General features: G+C 40.1%; 1 pseudogene; it reads right to left on the bottom strand.

The window, feature by feature from the left end:
- Window positions 1–7660: 7660 nt before the first annotated feature.
- LOC112580659 lies at window positions 7661–9911 on the bottom strand (annotated as a pseudogene).
- Between the last annotated feature and the right edge of the window lie 5707 nt (window positions 9912–15618).

Here is a 15618-nt window from a genome sequence, read left to right as displayed (position 1 = left end):
CCCTTTATAGGAATAAGTGAAGACATTCCATAATGAGTTAAAGTAGCTGTATCTTTCTGCAATTATTTATTGTCTGTTTACAATATTAAATGTTTAAAACCATACTTTTTAATTTTAGAAAAATTTGATTTTTGCTCAAAAAGTCTGACTTTTTTCCAGTATACTACTACCATTCACATTATTTATACCATGCAGCACAAATAAATTTTTTCAAAATTGTGTACATGACACTTTAAAACATGCCTGTTTAAAATAAAATCCAACTTTTCAATTTTCAACATAAAACAAATGACACTTTCCATATGTAATTTAAAATTAGATGATCTTCTCTTTGAATTGAGGAGATGTTTTGACATGGAGAAATAATTATGGACCCTGACAGAATGTGAAAGCAAGATTAGTTTTCTAGCAGCACAAGGATATAGAAATTCTAAGCAGCACTTTTTCTCAAGAAAATTGTAGAACTGGCCAATGAAATCCAGCCCAACCCTCTTATTTTACAGATGAACCACCAGATGCCTTGAGAGGTTAAGAGACTGCTCATTGTCACAGTGAGATCACTGTGATCCCCATCCATTTCTCTTCCCCTTGTAGCACACGATCCTCTCTTCACTCTGAATTTACTTCATAAGACACATCCATAATGACTAATTGAACTGAGTTCCAAAAAAGGTATCAAATTCCTCAAGTAGCATATAAGAGAAATAATCAGTAGAACAGAGCAAAAAAAAAATTGCTTAAATTCAATGAGAATAATACTCCATTGTGTATACGTACCACAGCTTTCTTATCCATTCATCTGCTTATGGACATCTAGGTTGCTTCCATGTCCTGGCTATTATAAACAGTGCTGCAATGAACATTGGGGTACTCGTGTCTCTTTCCCTTCTGGTTTCCTCAGTGTGTATGCCCAGCACCCAGAGGGATGGAATGGGGAGGGAGGAGGGAGGAGGGTTCAGGATGGGGAACACATGTATACCTGTGGCGGATTCATTTTGATATTTGGCAAAACTAATACAGTTATGTAAAGTCTAAAAATAAAATAAAATTTAAAAAAAAGAAAAAAAATTCAATGAGAATAGTGAAATAAATGATGGCAATCATCAATAACAACAAATTGCTTTTTTTAAGCATAACTTCCAAGAATACCATTTTCATTTTATTTATTTTATACTTCTAAGAGTGTACATATTTTTCCTTCTGTATTTGAGCATTTTCCCTAATTACACACTTAAACATATGCAATGGAGTCACTCCGAATCCTCATGCCTTTCCTCCTTCTAATTTTTAAACTCTTTAGAATCATTATTTCTAATCATCATCTATGAGTATCTTATATGATTTTTAATACTTCAGGCAATTCTCCTTTATAACCGAATCATGGTTATAAGTATTCTGAGAATAGCTACTATGTTTTATAAACCATTATTATCCTAAGAGACTTTTGTCAGAGGTCTAAAACCCAGCAGGATGCATTGTGCGGACAATAATAGACAAAAGCTGATGGACTAGTAGAGGTAGTCTTCCTTCCTTCCTTCCTGAGTTTGTGATAGGAAGACTAACATGTTCCAGATGCTGAAGGAAAGATATGTGCTGATGGCATTAGCAATTGGCAATACATACTATTGATTATGGGCTTCCTAGGTGGCTCAATGGTAGAGAACCTACCTCTCAATGCTAGAGATGCAGGGTCAAACCCTGGGTAGGGAAGATCCCCTGGAGGAGGGCATGGCAGTATTCTTGCCTGGAGAATCCAATGGACAGAGGAGCCTGGCGGGCTACAGTCCATAGGGTCGTAAAGAGTTGGACACAACTGAAGTGACTGAGAACTCATGCATTGTTGATTGTGTGTCATAAGGACCCCTGATCAAATATAGAAGTACGGAGCCAGGCCACACAGATCGCCAGGCTCAGATTCTGTGATGTTTACACAAACTTTGTGGCCTCACATCTCTGCACTATATTTCTGGATTACAGGTCAGAGCACTTTACAGACAATGTCATATTTACCTTTATGGTATTCTCTGATTGTTGAGAAGGGGCTAATGCTTAGCCCATTTCCCTTTATTGCCACAGGGAAAAATATAAGCAAAGAGAGCCTGAATCATTTATACGGCACTGCACCATAAGGCAAAGAAAGAGGCAGGTGCAGGTCTCAGATGGTTGTCTAAGTCCACATTCCACGCTCTATCTGCTAGATAATCCTGCCTTCCCTCTCAATAGAATATTTCCCTAGATAGTTCCTGAAACATTTATAGCAGAAGCCTGCAGAGTCTCTGTTATAGAAGTTTGTGGAAAACTTCCAGGCATCTAAAAATGTAAGAAACGGCCACATTTCACTTTGGGTATTCACATTTGAGAAATGATGTTTTTTTTCCTCCCCTCAAATATTCAAAAGTTTGATCTAAGGCAAAAGTTTTACTATTGCTCCCTAAACTGGAGGAATGAAAACACCCATGAATTTTCATCAGTTTGCTGTAGGCAGAAATTTGCCAGTTTGCAGGAAAATGGCTTAAAAATCGAAGCCGAGATGAAATACTTGAACTTCTTGTGTGAACCTACGAAAGCAATATTTTTCTTTATCAGCTGATATGAAGGTTTGCACAACCCTACATTACTTAAGTATAAAAATGACTTTTCCTGTCTAAAATGTCACAAAACTGTTTGGATTTTCCAGAAAACACTCGTAAAAAGGTTCTCATCCCCTTAATTTTGTCATATGCCATCTTTTTCCTTTTATTCATTATCTATTTTCATACTTAATAGAAATTCCCTATAACTAACTTCCTGTATCCTTCCCTATGAAGTATGCTTTAGGATAAGTTGTAAATGGGATAAAACTGGAAAACTTTTCCTTTCTCAGAGTGTCAAACCCTGCATAGACTGGATAGTTGCTGCCTATCTAGATAGAAACTATAATCATATTGAATGCAGTTGAGCCCCTGACTGAGTCCCACCCTGAAACATGAATGTTGGGTTGGCATTTGCCCAAATTACCAACTACATCATGTCAACCTGGTATTGGTTTAGGCCATTTGGATGTCAGTAATAATTACCATAGGCAAAGGTACTTATGCTGCAATGTGGTTCTTCCACTAATGGGACCAGAAGGATCCACTGGGTGAAACCTTGCTCTATTTATTTCTTTGCCACCCCCAGCTGGAAAGTCAGATTTACTTTTATGGCATGTATTTAAATCCATTTCTCAAAGATTTTTTTTTTTTTAATTTCAGACCAACATATATTTCTGGAGGCATCAACTACCTGAAACCTGCTATAATAAATGCCATAAAGTATTTATGCTGATAACAATATTAGTAATGTAAACAAGAATTTACATATCCATCCAATCACAGGCATTTATTTGTTCAAGAAATTAGTTAGCATTATGTGTGCTTCCTATTCAACTGACTTACCAGTGAAGGATGCAATAATCCTTTCAGTAATATTCTCCTTCCATAAAGCATCTTGTGAGCTTTCTTAATTATTAGAATTTGAAGCCAGTGAAAAGACTAAACCAAGTAGACATATCAGAATATCGATACAAGTGGAGGTTTTGACTTCAGTGTTTTTGCCCCATAAACATCTCTACTTTACTTTCTAACATAGATCCTCCCTTAGAAGTATTCTATTGTCAGATAGCCAAGTGTTTTGAGTTGCTTGTTTAATAGTTGTGGGGAAATAGTAAATATTCACACACTCTTGTTGGCTTATCCTTCCTGTCTTATATTAAGGAAGAAAAAATGAAATGTTGCCGGGTGGATTAGAGCACTGACTATCATCAACAATTGAAGAAAAGCCAGTCGGTATTTATAAGAAGCAAGAAATACTCATGGTCTTATTAGAACTACAAAGCAATCTAGATAAAGGATATAGTGTACTTAAACTCCACAAATTGACCTACATTTTCAATTGCCACCAAAGTATAATGCAGGTTCTCTGAGAAACAGATGCCAAGACAAGATCAGATGGGCAAGAGGTTTGTTACGGGAAATGCCTATGAGAAAATTAGAAAAGAACCAGGAGGTCTTAAAGAGTCTTCAAACCAAGATGTTTATCTGACTCTTGAGAAGAAGAAAAGAAATACATGAAGGCAGATCTAAGAAAGTCTGGCATTGTCAAGAACCAATAGGAAAGACTGAGCCAAAAAGGCCCAATAAAGGAATTCCGTATCTCCAGGAATGACCTAGCCTGCTGCTGTCAGCACAGCACTCAGCCTTGGCTGGGAATAGTGATAGGGATTGTCAGCCTTGGTTTGATAGTGGCGATGGCTTTCAGAGCACAGCAATAGGAACCATTGCTGAACTATGCTCTGCTCATTTGGAACTTCTGAGGGACATAATTTGATGGATGCCACAGGCCACCTCTTGCATCACATACGTTTACTTTACTCTCTACTTGGGGAGTATCTTATCCAGGGTTCCCATGGGCCTCTCTACCTGACGAGAAACTCAGAAGAGGCAGTTTTGATGCAGTCAATCTAATCTTGAGACTACAAATGATATTTAAACTATCCCTCCTCTGTTATCCATTCACAATTCCCTTTATACTCAGTGATCATCTCAGCACATTGTTGGTGGTGCACCTCAATACTAGTGCGATCTAAACCTTCTTTCCTGGGAAGTATGTATCCCTTTTCATACTGTTCGTGGGGTTCTCGAGGCAAGAATACTGGAGTTGTTTGCCATTCCCTCCTGTAGTGGACTGATGCTTAAGCTGAAGCTCCAATACTGTGGCCACTTCATGTGAAGAGCCAACTCAGTGGAAAAGACGCTGATGCTGGGAAAGATCAAAAGCAGAAGGAGAAGGGGTAAGCAGAGGTGAGATTGTTAGATGGCATCACCAACTCAATGGACATGAATTTGATCAAACTCTGGGAGATAGTGAAGGACAGGGAAGCCTGGCATGCTGCAGTCCATGAGATTGCAGAGAGTCAGATGTGTCTCAGTGACTGAACAACTACTGTATCCCTGGTTAACCAGACCCTCAGATGATGGCTGCTACACATAACTATTCATAGTTACATCTGGGCAGGTGAATACTAGGAGGTGCCCACCTGAACAAACTGGGTTCTACATGTATTTTTCATCACTCTTACTGCCTGAAAAGTAGCCCCGTGGCCTCTTATTATCAAGGTCAATTGCCTCTGCCAGTATGATGACTTCTCTTCTACCCTGGTGGTCTCTGGCTACAAAGAATCCAAAATGCCCAGACAGCAGCATAGCATGCACTTCAATAGAACCTCTTCTGTGTCCCCCAGCAAAAGTATGTCCCCTTTGCTTATAAAGACCTCCAACTCTGCAAAGCCCAGAGTACTGTATATAGAAAAATAAAATCCCCCACCTAGTTATGGAGCATGGTGGTCAATGAGGATAATCCTATTTCCATGCTGTGGTTCCCAGATCTCCATATTCTTTCCTTAGGGACACACAGCATCACAGGGAAGTTTATGACTTAATGAATACACTACATGCTGAGCATTTTGTTGTTGTTACTCAGTCACTCAGTCGTGTTCAACTCTTTGAGACCCCATGGATTGCAGTACTCCAGATTTCCCTAACTTTCACCATCTCCCAGAGCTTGCTCAAACTCATGTCCATTGAGTCAGTGATGCCATCCAACCATCTCATCCTCTGTCATTCCCTTCTCCTCCTGACTTCAATCCTACCCAGAATCAGGATCTTTTGTAATGAGTCAGCTCTTTGCATCAGGTGGCCAAAGTATTGGAGCTTCAGCTTCAGCATCAGTCCTTCCAATGAATATGCAGGATTGATTTCCTATAGGATTGACTGGTTTGATCTCCTTGCAGTCCAAGGGACTTTCAAGAGTCTTCTCCAACACCACAGTCCAAAAGCATCAATTCTTCAGCACTCAGCCTTCTTTATAGTCCAACGCTCACCTCCATACATGACCACTGGAAAAACCCTGAGGGCTCTGCTTAATTTCAGAGTATTGCCTGTGGACTGACAATTTGGCTAGATTTCTCTAGTTCTGTGGGACTTACTGACTCTAGATGGTGCACTATGTAATACAACCAGCAGATGCCAAGGTCATACGGCTTTTACCTAACCTCTTTCACTGTGAGGTGTGCCCACTGTTTGGATGTTACGGGTTCAGTATTTGAAAATTGGCTCATATATGAGTGCCAAGTAAGATATTTTTACTTTGCTGGGGGGGGGAATTGTCTTCACTTCTCAGCCTCCCTATCCTCCCTCCTTTCCATTTTATTTTTGGGTTACAGTTTATTAAACACCATTCTTGTTGCCAGGGATGCCACTTTTCAATAACCACCTTTACCACTCCCCATGGACCAAGCTCATTTGGCTGCCCCTTTGACCTTGCTGATCTTTAAAATAATTGTGTCCTCCTGGCATTTGATGTGTAATTCTGATACTTGGCTTCTAAAGACTGTATCTGCTTTCTCTACCACCAGCTCTGGCCTACAGAGGAGGCCCTACAGAATTTCTGATGCTAGTGTCCCTCTCACCAGCATTTTGATGATTGCCTTAGAGAATAATGCGACCTCTGGTTTCTTCTGTGGAACACAGTAATCTGCTGGATTTTCTGGCCTCACATAAGGTATCCACTCCTGTATGCCTGTTTCCCTCAGCCTCTTTATTCCTGCCTCTAATGTTAGACAACACAAGTCAGACATTTTTACTCCACTTAACATTGATCATCACTTTTTTTAAGGTCTCCGGGAGCCACTGCAGCCATGAGCTTACTTCATCTCCTAGGTCCTTGCTAGGATATGTCTTGTCCCAGGAAAGTCAATTAACTGTCCCAAGTCAAGAATACTTGCTTACACAGTCTTACATTCTGGCCTCTTTAATGAAGCATCTTCAAAATCCCATCCCAAGAGTATTATCCTAGCTCATGTATGTATCATCTATTTCTTTCAACTCATTCATTGTACAACAGTCTCTTTCCTTCTTTATGAAACCCAATATGGTTATCCTGGGACCTACCAATTACCAGCCTGCAGCCAGAAGTGGAGAAGGGGATCATCTGTTTCCTTCAGAGGAGAGTTTGTTTTTTTTGTTTTGTTTTGTTTTGTTTTGTTTCAACAGCCACCATTCCTGCTTCACTTCTACCACGTGCCCAGTTCTTCCATCCATTATGTTATTTATTCTGCAGTCAATTGCCCCACCAGGACCAGGACCTTCAAGAAACTGAGGTACAGAAAGGTTAAGTCACTTGTCCAAGTTCCCCAGCAGGTAAGTGTTAGAGGAGGGATCCCAGTTCAGATCTTCCAAGCCCATGTTCTTCCCACTTTGCCACCAGTGACTCTCAGTGAAGGGTACTTGCTGCAGCTCTCAAGTGAGAAAATAGTGATTTTTATGGAAGTGCCTAAAGGGTGTTACAAGGCAGGGTTGGATTTAAGTGGTGTTGCTAACAGCAGTCAAGACCTTTCAAGGTTCCCAGGTTCTTCTCAGCCTAGAGACCCACATATGCCAGACAGGCAGACTATCACAATTCCATGGACACAAACACCAGATCCAAGGAGATATGCATTCACCTAATTGTGATGTGAATGTGTAGGCATACATAGGCTCTTAATCACAAACCATGCAATCCCACCAGAGGGGTAGACCATCCTGGGGCATGTACATACTCAGACACACTCACCATCTGCTTCTCACACATACACACACAACACTCACTCAGGATGCTGAGGCAGGTGATGGAAAGAAGGACTCTGATTGGGTTGTCTGAGGCTGGTGATGATGGATGTAGTTGTATGACCCTGGCCAGCAGACAACCATCCTGAGATGGTAAAGATGCTTTCATTGCTACTGTGTCACCTTGAGCAGTGGGGGAGAGGGGGGCAATATCAGATAGGGCAATAACATAAGGGTAGGCAATATCCACTCACACCCACTTGGTACAGCAGACCGAGGAGCAAGACCAAGACTGAGGCAACCAGAGCAATGTCTGCTGACAACATAGCAGTCAGTGAGCAAGCAGGGGAAATGGCCAGGCCAGCCAGCATCAGGATGGTGACCAGCAGACAAGGCCAGCTAGCAGCACCACAAGGGCATCATCACCTCCACCACTGTGCAGCTGACACATGAAGTTCACGTCCTGCTCAGCTGAGCTCATCAGCTGCTTAACCAGAACCAGCAGAGCCAGTAGACAGCACAGTGACTACCACTTGCTGCCACTTGCCCAAGTAGCTGCTGGTGGAGGATTATAGCAGCACCATGCCAGCCACAAGGCCTTCAGTGAAAATGATAGCTCTCTCTCAAGAAGGCAGTCCACCTCTGAAGCCCAGAGAGTTCAGGGACAAGTGCAGAAATAACATCAAGGTATCCCCATCCTGTGTTTCAGGGCCTCGGGTTTCCCCAGCCAGCACCCTGGCCTTGGCACAACAAAGAGAACACTGGGTGATCACTCAGATGCCTCCAAAGCCCTACAGCTCTGTGAGATCGTCAGCCTGTTGCATATCTCTGCCTATGTTTTCACTACAGGAAATAAAGGCCTCTTTGTAAGATACCAAGGCTTGTTAGCAGCCCTCAGTTTCTTACTATCCCTCCACAGGGCATAAATACACTTAGAAGGAACTAGCCAAGTTCACTGTCTTTATAAGCATTGTTAACACACAGCTGTCAAATGCCTGAATCCTCATCCCCATCACAGCATTCTTCTCCACTGAGATAGTTTCCTGCCACCAGCAATAAACTCCTTAGCAATTAACACTGCCTTGGCTCAGATGGTAAAGCATCTGTCTACAATGTGAGGGACCTGGGTTCGATCCCTGGGTTGGGAAGATTCCCTGGAGAAGGAAGTGGCAACCCACTCCAGTACTCTTGCCTTGAAAATCCCATGGATGGAGGAGCTTGGTGCAGGCTACTATCCATGGGATCACAAAGAGTCGGGCACAACTGAGCGACTTCACGTTCTTTCTTTCTTTCTGTATGAGGCAGTGTCATTGCCCCACCTACCAAACAGGACAGTATCCTTCCTCTTCACCCACAAGGTGATGATTAAGCCAGTCCTAAACCCCGTCTTGTTTTTCTTTTTGGATAGCCCCGGACACCACTGGTGTTATTGGGCACTGTGAGAAGCAGATGACACCGAGACACAATTAGATGTCCAAAAGTTTGTTTTCTTTTCTTTTAGGGAAAACATCTATGAAGGAAATTGTGGAAGGAGCTGGAGGAGGTTGGAAGAGCTGACAGAACGCAGGGCTAACTCTTGTGAGGGGAAAGAGAAGAAAGAAAAGTCAGATGCAAGAGTAGGGAGAAAATGTGGCAGTTTTAAGAAAGCTTGGCAAAGCTGTTGGTTGAATCCTCAGTCCAGAGTTTCCCATCAGAGGACTATCTATCTCTTAGTATCAGGCATCTCTTAGAATCAGGCTGTAGCATCCTTCAGCTCCTATGGCAACATGATTGCTGAGTAAGCTACTGAGTTAAAGTATTTAATTTCATCAAATCTTAAAAGAATGTAAAGACCTACGTGTCTCTATTTTGCTGTGTTTGTGTCTTTCCTGTAATCCATATATTCTCTTGTTCTATAATTTTATTTTTCCTAGCTCTTTGAAGTCCTCAAGAATTTATGAGATTAAATTACTATAATTCATTTTATGATTCAATCGTTACCTCTAAGTTGTTATATAGAGAACCCTGGATAAATCAGTCTATGGAGGCAGTAGGGAAGTTACAATTGATTTTTTTTCTAGATAACACATATTCCCAATCATAAATTGAGCACAATTAAAACACAAATTGCTTGGTAAAAATTAACCAATCTCCATATGCTATTGCATCAATGCATATATTATTTCTATGGATGCACAGAAAGCTTCAGCCTTTCCTTCAGTTTTTCTATACTAGTTTTTTTTTTTTCTTATTGCCATGTTCATCTGTGCATAAAGGCTTGAGATTAGTAATTTTACCTGCATCTTCCATCTCTTTGATGGAATCTCATCAGGCTGTTCTGATTTCTATTGAAGTGCAGTGTTCATACAGCTCAGCACTAAATTATAGAGACAACAAAGTGCCTAAATACTCCAAATTATCTCAGTTATAACTTATTTGAGATTATCATTTCATATGATTGGTCTCTTTTTGTTACTTTTATTCTTTCAAATCTTTCCATTTTTTCCTGAGTCTGCTATACATGTAATACCCTATTCACGTTGTTTGTAAACTCCTAAAGATATGTTTCTGGAGGGAGACTCATAGAGCATGAGGACTTTTGTAACCAAAGTCAATTTTCTGAGTGAAATTCACAGGTACGTCTTTTCAAGTGATTTCAGAAAAGACAATAAACCTTGTCAATACAGTGCAATTGATTCCAGTCGCTTGTTATTATTTTATAAGAATGGCCCATCTCCAAAGAAATTATCAAATCGACCATGAAGAAATCCACACTGCCATTAATATTGGCATTAGTATAGCAGAAAATAATCTAATCTAATCATTTTCAGTTGTATAGACACAGCCTTAGACAAGACACAAACATTTTCAGTAAATAGTATGGAGAGTAATTTCCTTTGAATCCTTTATGATGACAAAAGATTTATTACAAATAGAGTTCCCATTATGAGTCATGTTCTTTACCAGTTCTCAGTGCAATCTTTGCTAGGTCTGAAGTATTCATGAGTCAAATATACTCCCTTATTGGTTGCAGCATGCTTTCCTAGTGGCTCAGACAGTAAAGAATCTGCCTGCAATGCAGGAGACCTGGGTTCAATCTCTGGGTCAAGACTATCCCCTAGAGAAGAACATGGCAAGCCACTCCAGTATTGTTGCCTGGAAAATTGCATAGATAGAGTCCATGTGGTCACAAAGAGTCAGACACAACTGAGCAACTAACACTAACTGACTAACCATGCCTCTTGCACTCTTGTCACCAGAATCCAGGTGGGATCACGTAGAAAACTGGGTAACCTATTTTTGGACTTTCAGCTTAAGTACTTTAGAAACAGCCACTCTGAGAAAATGATTTTATCTCTCATTTTCATAAGTTCATGCTTAGCCTTCAAGGTGAAGATAATTGCCAATCAAGGAAAAAACCCACATCCATTAGAAGTACAGATATGAAAGAGAGAAGATGCTCACCCAAAGAGCAGCCTGGGAAGTAGGGGGAAGAAAATAAGCAAAGTAATATAGCCAAACAGATTTAATGTACTAGATCTGATAGACAGAGTGCCTGATTAACAATGGACGGAGTTTGAGCAAGCTCTGGGGGATGGTGAAGGACAGGGAGGCCTGGCGTGCTGCAGTCCATCGAGTCACAAAGAGTCAGACATGACTGAGTGACTGAAGAACAAAAGGCTTCTGCTCATAGCTGTTTATCACTAAAACAAAACAAACAAACAAAAAAAGCAGTGATTTAATTTAAAATTTTTCTTCATTAATCACAAATATTAGAGTCGGGGGAAAATGACATGGAATTTTGATAGTTTGATAATCTTTGAAAAAGATAATCCATTTGTTCTAATAAAATAAAAAGCATTTGAGTGATTTTATAATGTTTTGCATAAAGATAAAAACAGAAGAGGAATGAGAAAGAACTGTGTAAACTACAAATAAGTGCACACTTATTTTATTACTTATACTTATGTAAGTTGAATATTTTATTCACTTATTATCTAGGATCTCAGATAGCTAATAACTCTCAAATAATAAAACAATGCCCTAAATGCTCTGGACACACTACATACTTTCTGGTTGGAAGCACTTTCTTGAAAAACAGTTACTCTCTTTTAAAAATAAACTGTTAACTTTTAAATTTAAAAGGAATGTACTTTCTACCCTTTAAAAATAGCTGTACTTGGCACTCTTGATAGATTAGATGAGATACATGGTGATAGATAGATAGATATGTGACATGAATTCATATTGGTGTATACATGCATGTTCACAGTCTCTGCCAAAATAAATAATTTCAAAAATACAAAAAATAAATTGAAGATAATCAAAAAGAGAATTCTTCATTCTTTACCAAAAATATCATGGATCTAGCATCAAAACAGATATTTGTTTTCCTGAATCTCTAAAAGTTAGATAATACCAGAGCTTTGTTTTTCCCAGAAATCTTACTTCCTCCTGATATTCCAGTAACTTGGTCATGTCCTACACTTCTAGAGAATCTATGCTTTTCACAAGCCTTGTTGAAACTGTTCTAGTGGTATAAGCAAAGTGATTGACATAACTTGAGAAATAATGCACAGAAATTACTAGTGTAAGGTCAGTCATGCCCTCCTACAGAAGCAATCAGTACACGGAAGTTAAAGTGTTAGTTACTTAGTTGTGTCTGACTCTTTGTTATCCCATGAACTCTAGCCCACTAGGCTCCTCTGTCCATGGAATTCTCCAGGCAAGAATACTGGAGTGGGTAGTTATCCCTGTCTCCATGAGATGTTCCAGGCCCAGGGATCAAACCTGGGTCTCCTGCATTGCAGGAAGATTCGTTAATGGCTGAGCCACCAGGGAAGCCTTAAACAGAATGTGGCCTAGCTCTAATAGCAAAGAGGGAAATAGAGAATATACATCTGGGCATAAAGCAAATGATGTAGCAATCATTCTCTCAGAGATGAAAGGGATTTTAAAAAGTAGTGCCATTTCTCAAAAACACCCGTCAAAATCATGACTACTAAGAAATCTCAAAGAAATTAAGAAAATCCAAATACCTCCCAAAGAGGCACATCATTTTAGTGATAAGAAAACATTTATACTTCATTACTCTTTTAAAGAAATCCTGCTAGCAAAAGACATCAATATTTGTTTGAAAGTAGGATGAAAGCCATATTTGGCAGGATTACATTTGAAATGTTTCCAAAACGTATTTTTGTTCTCAATGGAACAACAAAACTTGGTTTTTCTCCAGTTTTGGAAAAGCATACACATATTCATATACGTACATGTTTGTGTCAAAGCAAATGAAAGGTGTGACTTTAACAAGTATACTTCCCCCTCCCTCACTCAAGTCATTCTTTTCTCTGACCAACATGTGTAACCACAGTCAGTAAAGACTTCCACAGTTATGACAGCTGTATCGATGCTTTGAAAGACCATTTGTGTGTGTGTGTGTGTGTGTGTGTGTGAAAGAGAGAGAGAGAGAAACTTTGTCAGGTGCCTTTTAAAAATTTGATTATATACATTATATGAATCTATAAAAATATATAGTTTATAAATATTATCATGTTATACCAACTGTCTGCAAGTTGCTTGCTTATGCTCAGTAATATGTCTTTAGGAACTTTCCATTTTGGGTACATATAACCACTCCTTTTAACTATGCGGAAGGTCCATTACATAACACTGATATTTACTGAACACTTAGTAAATGCAAGACACTCAATGGTTTACTTGTATTGTTTCATTTCATTTTCACGAATGAGTAGATACTCTTAACGTCTCCATTTTACAGATGAGAAAATAAAGTCACAGAGAAGTTTAGCTATTTTCCCAAGTACACACTGCAGGGAAACAGCAGAGCTGGGTTTTTAGTCCAAACGGGCTGATTCTTCTCTCAGTATTCCACAACATTCTTTATAAATGCCTGAGACTTTTTTTAAAAATATACCGTCATTAGAGGACAATCAGCTAATTATAAGACTTTAAGACAGAAAGAAAAACACCAATACAGTATACTAACGCATATATATGGAATTTAGAAAGATGGTAACAATAACCCCGTATACAAAACAGCAAAAGAGACACTGATGTATAGAACAGTCTTTTGGACTCTGTGGGAGAGAGAGAGGGTAGGATGATTTGGGAGAATGGCATTGAAACATGTATAATATCATATATGAAATGAGTCACCAGTCCAAGTTCCGTGCACAATACTGGATGCTTGGGGCTGGTACACTGCGATGACCCAGAGGAATGGTACGCGGAGGGAGGAGGGAGGAGGGTTCAGGATGGGGAACACATGTATACCTGTGGCGGATTCATGTTGATATATGGCAAAACCAATACAAAATTATAAAGTTAAAAAATAAAAATAAAATAAAATAAAACAACAAAAAAAAGACTTTAAGAAAAACAAAACTCATTGCCACAGTAAACTTTTTTGTCTTAACTCCTTTATGTATGTAAATGAACAATCCCTAATGTATACACTTACAACTGCAATTCCTAGTGGAAGGTTAATTGCATAGGTCATCTTTCAGTCGGAGAAGGAAATGGCACCCCACTCCAGTGCTCTTGCCTGGAAAATCCCATGGACAGAGGAGCCTGGTAGGCTGCAGTCCATGGGGTCACTAAGAGTTGGACACGACTGAGTGACTTCACTTTCACTTTTCACTTTCATGCATTGGAGAAGGGAATGGCAAAACACTCCAGTGTTCTTGCCTGGAGAATCCCAGGGACAGAGGAGCCTGGTGAGCTACTGTCTATGGGGTCGCACGGAGTCGGACATGACTGAAGCGACTTAGCAGCAGCAGCAGCATCTTTCAGTAGTTTAAACTAGAGCCTAGGGGTTAAGACCCCTCAGCTGTGAATCAGACAAACCTAGATTCGAATCTGTTTTTCTACTTAGGGGCTTTGGGGAAAGGTCTCTCTGAACATGTTTACTCATGTGAATTGAGTATACTGACAGTATCTCTCTCAAAATTTTGCTAGAAGTTAAATGAGTTAATGGACAAAAAGAGTTTAATCTAGTGCCTAGTACATAGTGAGTATTCATGATCATTATCATTATCAAGGAGCGTCCAAGGAGCAGTGGCTGCGTGGGCGCAGGAGGACCGAGAGGAGCTACTCCATGTTCAAGGTCAGGAGGGGCAGCTGTGAGGAGATATCACTCATCCAAGGTAATGAGCAGCAGCTGCGCTTTGCTGGAGCAGCCCTGAAGATATACCCCACGTTCAGGGTAAGAGAAACCCAAGTAAGACAGTAAGTGTCGGAGGGGCATCAGAGGGCAGACACACAAACCATAATCACAGAAAACTAGTCAATCTAATCACATGGACCACAGCCTTGTCTAACTCAATGAAACTAAGCCATGCCGTGTGGGGCCATCCAAGATGGGGGGGAGTCATGGTGGACAGGTCTGACAGAATGTGGTCCACTGGAGAAGGGAATGGCAAACCACTTCAGTATTCTTGCCTTGAGACCCCCATGAACAGTATGAAAAGGCAAAATTATAGGATACTGAAAGAGGAACTCCCCAGGTCAGTAGGTGCCCAATATGCTACTGGATTTCAGTGGAGAAATAACTCCAGAAAGAATGAAGGGATGGAGCCAGAGCAAAAACAGTACCCAGTTGTGGATGTGACTGGTGATAGAAGCAAGGTCTGATGCTGTAAAGAGCAATATTGCATAGGAACCTGGAATGTTAGGTCCATGAATCAATGCAAATTGGAAGTAGTCAAACAGGAGATGGCAAGAGTGAATGTCAACATTCTAGGAATCAGTGAACTAAAATGGACTGGAATGGGTAAATTTAACTCAGATGACCATTATATCTACTACTGTGGACAGGAATCCCTTGGAAGAAATGGAGTAGCCATCATGGTCGACAAAAGAGTCCAAAATGCAGTACTTGGATACAATCTCAAAAACGACAGAATGATCTCTGTTCGTTTCCAAGGCAAACCATTCAATATCACAGTAATCCAAGTCTATGCCCCAACCAGTAATGCTGAAGAAGCTGAAGTTGAAC

The sequence above is a fragment of the Bubalus bubalis genome, chromosome 19, assembly GCF_019923935.1.
Source record: "Bubalus bubalis isolate 160015118507 breed Murrah chromosome 19, NDDB_SH_1, whole genome shotgun sequence".
Lineage (NCBI taxonomy): Eukaryota > Metazoa > Chordata > Mammalia > Artiodactyla > Bovidae > Bubalus > Bubalus bubalis.
The sequence above is the reverse complement of the archived record's forward strand: the minus strand, read 5'-3'. Positions and strand labels throughout refer to the sequence as shown.